Here is an 8,109-nt window from a genome sequence, read left to right on the forward strand (position 1 = left end):
ATTAACTCAGAATCCTATATTCACTGAAAATATCCTTCAGGAAAGCGACATTCTCAGATGAAGGGAAACTAAGAGCATTCGTAATCAGAAGACCTGCTCTAAAAAAGATACTAAAGGAAGTTCTCCAAATATAAGAGAGATAGTAATAGATGGAAAATTGAAACATTCCATGGAGTGCAGCTTAAATGCCTGGACATTATATACAGTATAAACATAAGGTGATTCTTGATGTGGTTTCAGAATATAGGTGAGGTTTGGTGGGGTAAGGTCCGGAGCCAATGACTAAGAAAGAATTGTTGAGACATCTTTGGCACAAAATGGTGGTTTACTAAAGCACAGGGACAGAGCCTGTGGGCAGGAAGAGCTGCTGCACTAGGGTTGTGAGGGACAGCTGATTATATACTATGGGGTTGGGGGAGGTGAGGAAAAGGGAGGTTTCAAAAGTATTTTCATATGTTAAAGAAGACTCACAGGATACCTGAGGTCATTGTCAAGTTGAGGTTGTTTTTCCCTCTAGCAAGGCATTAACATGAAGATAGCTGGGAGCTTCTTGGGGAAACAATGTACTCCGCCCACCTCAAGGATCTGTCAATGGGCTGCAGGTTATAAGAACATTTAATTGTATCTACATTTCCTTCTGATAGAAATGCTTTGTTCTTGTAGATCTCTGAGACATCTGTAAACTGAGGAAGACTCCAGTCTTGAAGGATTGTGAACTCTGTAAATTTAACTATTTGTTTTTCCTTTCCAATTAGCTTTAGGGCAGCCAGGAGTGCATGAGGAATGTCACATATATCCCATGGGGGGTGGGGTTGTGGGGTGTCAGCTTCTGCTTTGTCCTCAACTTGCCTTCTGTTCCCTCATCAATTCTGAAAGGTGGAGAAAAGGAAGACCATCTAAGCTTTTGAGACTCAAGGACCCACACTGCAATTAATGTCCTGTGTTTTCTTCTTCTTCATATACACCAGGAGCGTGCTAGAGAAGCAGGCAAACTGGAAAATCAATGGGCAAGATAATAAGAATAGCTTCAAGAAAGCTCTGCTTTCCCTAGCTAAAGGACCAGGAAAGGAGCAGACTAAAAAGACAGAAAACTTTCAGAAAATAGCTATCCATGGAAAAATATTACAGCCCTCCCTCCCCATAATTAAAGGCTGAAGGGAAAACCTATATTACCACCACATTCAGACAGGATGGCCATCGTCTTCTGCCAGAATTGTTAGAAAACGCTGAGTAGGGATGCCTAGGTGGTTCAGTTGGTTAAGCATCTGCCTTCAGCTCAGGTCAGGATGCCAGGGTCCTGGGATAGAGTCCCACATCGGGGTCCTTGCTTAGCAGGGAGTCTGCTTCTCCCTCTCCCTCCATCTCCTGTTTCCCCTGCTTGTGCTCTCTCTGACAAATAAATAATAATAAAAATGCTGAGTAGGGTACCTGGACTTCCATCCTCACCTTGTGTTTCCAAGGAACCCCATCTCTCCCTCCCTGCATGGGTCCAAGAAAGCCCAGAGGAAAGTTGTGACTTCCAGCACTAGCAAGGACCCTCATTCCTCTTGCCATCTTGTCATTGGAGGACACATGGAGAAGAATAACGAGGGTCCCCTCCCAACCAGGCAGTGTCAGCAAGAGCCGAGTAGGGAGCCAAAACTCCTGGTCCATCAGTAACAAGGTGTCCCTACCTCAGGGCACCCTGAGGTGGTTAAAGCCACATGTTTAAGCACCCTCTTCAGCTACAGAAAGAAAGAAAGGAATGGGGAGGCCAATTATGCGACAGAGACCAGGAAGAGCAAGGTAAACAAGCATAAGGTTTGTTATGCAGATTTAAATCCAAACCCTCTTACTCCACTGAGTCATCCTCCTGTTCCTGGCACAGAGAGGGAGACACCCTTACAAATGGAGATTGTCTTTATAAATGTAAACTTCTCTAACAAAAGAGTAATTTCTCTGTTTTCAGAGTTTGTCCCACCTCTGCTATTTCTCAAAATAATCACCACTAAATAATCCTTATGCCAGAGGCATATTTTACAGTTGCATATTCTTTTTTTTAAAGATTTTATTTATTTATTTGACAGAGAGAGACAGCCAAGAGAGAGAGGGAACACAAGCAGGGGGAGTGGGAGAGGAAGAAGCAGGCTCCCAGTGGAGAAGCCCGATGTGGGGCTTTATCCCAGAACACTGGGATCACGCCCTGAGCTGAAGGCAGACGCTTAATGATTATGCCACCCAGGCGCCCCTACAGTTGCATATTTTGCTCCCTTTCAGCCTCATCACAGAAGTCTCCATGTCAGCCTCTGCTCTGTTGCTTGCTTAGGTCCTCAGATGGAAGGTTAATGCTAACCTCTGGTTCACCTCAGACACATGAAGAAAGTGACCATATTCAGCACAATTCAGGTTTTAGTTTTCATATCTCAACAGCTGTAACAAATATTTTTAAATTGTTCCCTTTTGCCAGTAATAATCTGCAGCTCATTAAAAATGACAGCTAACTTCAGTGAGACTTCATTTAGGAGACTTATTTTGGAAGAATCCTTATCAGCTGTTATTTATACCTCTGGCTTCTATGGTCATTGATTATTCCATATATTTTCCTTCATCCAAGTGTAAGTGATGTAGGAAAAGACGTTAAGGTTCGAAGCAAATGGCCAAGCAAAATTTTGAAACATCTTTGGTGCAAAAAGGTTGTTTTATTAAAGCACCAGGACAGGAACCATGGGCAAAAGAGCAGCACTGGGGTCAGGAAGAGTGGCCCATTATATACTTTCAAGTTGGGAGGGATTTAGGGATTACGTAAGCCTCCCAGGTATTTTGGAAACAAGGTTTCCAGGATCCTGAGGGGGCTAGAGATTGTTAGGGAAGGTCATTTATTACTGTTTAGTAAAAACTCAGTCCTGAGACCCTTCAGATGTATAGCCGGTGGGTCATATGCTTGGGGGTTGATTGTCAACATATATCTTGAGGGGTGGAGATGATAAAGGAAGTTTCCAAAGGAATTTTTATATGTTAAAGTAGATTCACAGGATCCTGGGGGTTGGGCTAAAATTGCCTTTGCCCTTAGCAAAGTATTAAGAGTGAGGCAGCTGAGTTCCTAGAGAAACGTTACTCAGCCTGTTCCAAGGACTTGTCAATGGGCTGTAGGTAGTAAGGAAACTTAATAACTTTTCTACTGCCTTTGTTTCCCACATCACAAGTAAAAAGAGACCTAAAAATATCTCTTAGACAAACTTGAAAATTCCCTTCATACATTCTTTTATAGTAAGGTATAGTAAATTATTTATTATTCATAATTTAAGAGTTGAGATATGCTTAATTTGATGTTCCTGTTTATAAGGAATTAACTGATCAATAAGAATAAAAAGGAAACACTGGTTAGCAAAAAAATTTGAATGATGAAAGAAATGCATTTATACCTAAAACCTTTGAAGATTCAGCTGGTTGAGATTCACAAGGATCATACTGGTGTCCCAGTACAATATTTAGAATATCAATTATTGGCATATGTTAGTTCATTAAATCCTTGCTGTTTGACTTGTTTTTTATGTAGAATTTAGATAATGCTCTGTATAAAAATGGAAATATTTTGCATTTATAGAAAAATTTTCAGAGCAATCAGAGATTATCTTCCAAAGACTATTCTACTTAAACTTCTGTCTCCTTATTTTGGCAAAGCTAGTCACTAGTCACAACATTTTTATCCCATGTCACCCGTTGCCATTGTACCACCAAAGCCTACTTTAACTCCTGTAAGAATGTCTTCCTGTTCCTTGAATATAATACTGTAGATCCAATTCTTACAGTTAATGTCTAGCCAAACCTTCTTCACCTGGGAAACCCCTATGAGGCCTTCACAACTGATGAAGGATAATTGGAAGGCAGGCAGGCAGGGACAAGGGACCCCTTGCCTGAAGAGGAAACCACCCTAGAAAGAATTTTACAAAACCCTAGAAGGAGCCCTGCACCCTTTCCCATGTGATAGGTAGATGACAAAAACCTGATTGGATGGCAGGTGCAGGGGGGTTTAATCAGATTTAAACAGCCAGCTAAGAAGCCCATAAAAACCCCTAGAATCCAGTGGCACCCATTTCGGGTCCCCTCCCTCCTCTGGAGCTTTGTTTTCCTTATTTGGTTGGTTTTGTTTTTTAATATTTTATTTATTTATTTGAGAAAAAGCAAGAGAGAGTGAGAGAGCATGAGCAAGGGAGGGGCAGAGGGAGAAGCAGATTCTCCAGTGAGCAGAGAGCTGGATATGGGACTCAATTCTAGGACCCTGAGATCATGACCTGAGCTAGGGCTGACACTTAACCAACTGAGCCACCCAGGTGCCCCTCCTCAGGAGCAAAATATCACTTTGCTATTGCTCAATAAATCTTGCTTTGCTGCCCACCACTCTGTCTGGTCTACCTCTTCTTTCTTCAAAGGGGTGTAACCAAGAACCATGGACACCAGCAAAGAAAAAAAAATCCTGTAACACAGCCACCACAAAGAGACACTCTATTGACTGTTTCAACATCTTGTGGCTTGTCTAACCATACGTGTTAGTCTGTATTCTGTTTATATGTATGTCAATTCTAAGAAACTCTGTCCTGGGTTTAAGGATCTTGTTTTGTGCAATTCCTCTTAATCACCAGTACTTAACACATCACTTTAACACTGGAAGGATAAATAAAATAAATGAATGAAGCAATGAACAAATCAGTTGAATAAGTGAATTAATTCGGGGGGGGAGTTAAGATGTCGGAGGAATAGGGGTCCCCTTTTTCAGCTGGTTCCCTGAGTCGAGCTGGATAGGTACCAGACCATCCTGAAAGCCCATGGAAGCAGCCTGTGATGCAGGAAGATACATCTGGATCTCTACAAATGAACATCTCCAGTGCTGAGTTTTGAGATATGAAGCAGGGAGCCGTGAATCTCACACAGATATCTGAAGATAAACAGAACGGGGAGGGAGCGGCCGCGTTCGGGCACCAGGAAGCGGTAGCCACCTGCACTGGGGAGGGGGCCAGACTAGCAGACCGGCACCCGCGAGAGAGCCGACTTAGACTGTGAGCCTGGGAACGCACATGTGACCAGACTGAAAACTGGAGCTCTGGTGTGCGTGCAAACCACATGAAACAGAGAGCTCGGAACTGTGTGCGGTTACTGGGGGTGGCTGGCAGTGTTAGAAACACAAAGGACAGAGACGTGCCCGCCCCAGAAGTGAGGGCTGGGACACCGACTGTGGGGCACACAACCTGGGACACTGCAGGGTTTTTAGCAGCACCAACAGAAACAGAGTTGAAGAGGCCAAGAGAGCTCAGTGGAGAGTGGACTGCAATCTCTCTGTTCTGAGACAGAGGCTAGGATTCGGCCACTGCTTCTCTAACTCTCAGAAGAGCCACAGAAAACCACCAGAGAAAGCTGCCAGAGAACAAAAGCCCGAAAATACCAGCTCACATTGTGCCCATCCCTATCCCCCCTCACAGGGGACAGGGAGACTCTACCCAAACAGGGTTGCCTGAATATCAGCGTGGCAGGCCCCTCCCCCAGAAGGCAGGCTAAAAAATCAAGAAGCCCACATCCCTAAGGTCCCTATAAAACAAGTGCACACTGCATGGGTCCTGGTCAATAATTTGGGCTCTGGGCAACCCCACAAACTCTCATCATCAGAACAACGAGAAGGAGAAGTCCCCCCCAGGAAAGAAAAGATAATGAGTCTGTGGCCTCTGCCACAGAACTGATGGATATGGATATAAGGAAATTATCAGAAGTGGAGTTCAGAGTAACAATGGTCAAGATGATGTGTAGACTTGAAAAAAATATTAATGAAAATATTAATGAGAATATAGAATCTCTAAGGGCGGAAATGAGAGCGAATCTGACAGAAATTAAAAATGCTATGAATCAAATGCAGTCAAAACTAGATGCTCTGACCGCCAGGGTAAATGAGGCAGAAGAATGAATTAGTGAATTAGAGGATGGGATGGTAGAAGAGAAAGTTAAAACAGAAACTTGGCTCAAAAAAATCCAATCTCAAGAATGTGGATTACGGGAGATTACTGGCTCAATGAAACGTTCCAATGTCAGTATTATCGGCATCCCCAAGGGGGTGGAGAGAAAGAGAGGTCTAGAAGAGATATTTGAACAAATTGTAGCTGAAAACTTACCCAATCTAGCAAAGGAAACAAGCATTCATATCCAAGAGGCAGAGAGGACCCCTTCCAAGTTCAACCACGACAAACCTATGCCATGGCACGTCATAGTGCAATTCGCAAATATTAAATCTAAGGATACAGTATTGAAAATGGCCAGGGTGAAGAAATTTCTCACATACAAAGGCAAAAATATCAGAATTACATGAGACCTGTCTACACAGGCCTGGAATGAGAGAAAGGGTTGGCAGGACATTTTTAAAGCTCTACCTGAGAAAAACATGCAGCCAAGTATCCTTTATCCAGCAAGACTGTCATTCAGAATTGATGGAGAGATAAGTATCTTCCAAGATCACCAGTCACTGACCAATTTCATAACCATGAAACCAGCCCTACAGGAGACATTAAGGGGGATCTATAAAAGTAAAAAGTCTCCAAGAGTGATACAGAAGAGAAATTTACAATTTATAGAAACAAAGACTTTACAGGCAACATGACATCATTAAAATCATATCTCTCAATAATCACTCTCAATGTGAATGGCCTAAATGCTCCCATAAAATGCCACAGAATTTCAGATTGGATAAAAAGACATGACCCATTCATTTGCAGTCTACAAGAGACTCATTTTGAACCTAAAGATACATCCTGACTGAAAGTGAAGGGGTGGAAAACCATTTTTCATGCCAATGGACCTCAAAAGAAAGCTGGGGTAGCAATTCTCATATCAGACAGATTAGATTTTAAACTAAAGACTGTAGTTAGAGATACAGAAGGACACTGTATTATTCTTAAAGGATGCATCCAACAAGTAGATATGACAATTATAAATATCTATGCCCCCACCAGGGGAGCAGCAAGGTACACAAGCCAACTCTTAACCAGAATAAAGACACATAGAGATAAAAATACATTAATAGTAGGAGACCTCAACACTCCACTATCAGCAATAGACATATCACCTGAGCAGAAAATCAACAAAGAAACAAGAGCTTTGAATGACATACTGGACCAGATGGACCTCATAGATATATATAGAACACTACAACCCAGAACAACAGAATACTCATTCTTTTCAAATGCACATGGAACGTTCAACAGAATAGACCATATACTGGGTCACAAAACAGGTCTCAACCAACACCAAAAGACTGAAATCATTCCCTGCATATTCTCTGACCACAATGCTTTGAAATTGGAACTCAATCACAAGGAAAACTTTGGAAGAAACTCAAACACTTGGAAACTAAGAACCACCCTGCTCAAGAATGATTAGATAAAACAGGAGATTAAAAATCAATTTCAACAATTTATGGAGACCAACGAGAATGAAAACACAATGGTCCAAAACCTATGGGACACAGAAAGGGCAGTCCTAAAGGGGAAAAACATAGCCATCCAAGCCTCACTCAAAAAAATAGAAAAATCTAAAGTGCAGCATTTATATTCCCACCTTAAGAAGCTGGAATAGCAACAGAAGAACAGGCCTAACCCATGCACAAGAAAGCAGGTGATCAAGATTAGAGATCAATGCATTAGAAACAAGGAGCACAGTAGAGCAGATCAACAGAATTAGAAGCTGTTTCTTTGAAAGAATTAATAAGATTGATAAGCCTCTGGCAAGACTTACTCAAAATTATAGAGAAAGGACCGAAATTAATAACATTATGACTGGAAAGGAAGAGCTCACAACCAATACCAATGAAATAGGAAGGATCATTAGAAACTTTAATCAATAGCTTTATGCCAATAAATTAAACAACCTGGAAGAAATGGATGCATTCCTGGAAACCTATAAATTACCAAGACTGAAACAGGAAGAAATTGACAATCTGATTAGACCGATAAGCAGTGAAGAAATTGAAGCAGTATTAAAAACCTCCCCCTCCAAAAAAAACCAAGAGTCCAGGGCCTGATGGATTCCCTGGGGAATTCTACCAAACATTCAAAGAAGAAATAATACCTATTCTCCTGAACATGTTTCATAAAA

Source organism: Ailuropoda melanoleuca, chromosome 9 (genome assembly GCF_002007445.2).
Source record: "Ailuropoda melanoleuca isolate Jingjing chromosome 9, ASM200744v2, whole genome shotgun sequence".
Classification (NCBI taxonomy): domain Eukaryota; kingdom Metazoa; phylum Chordata; class Mammalia; order Carnivora; family Ursidae; genus Ailuropoda; species Ailuropoda melanoleuca.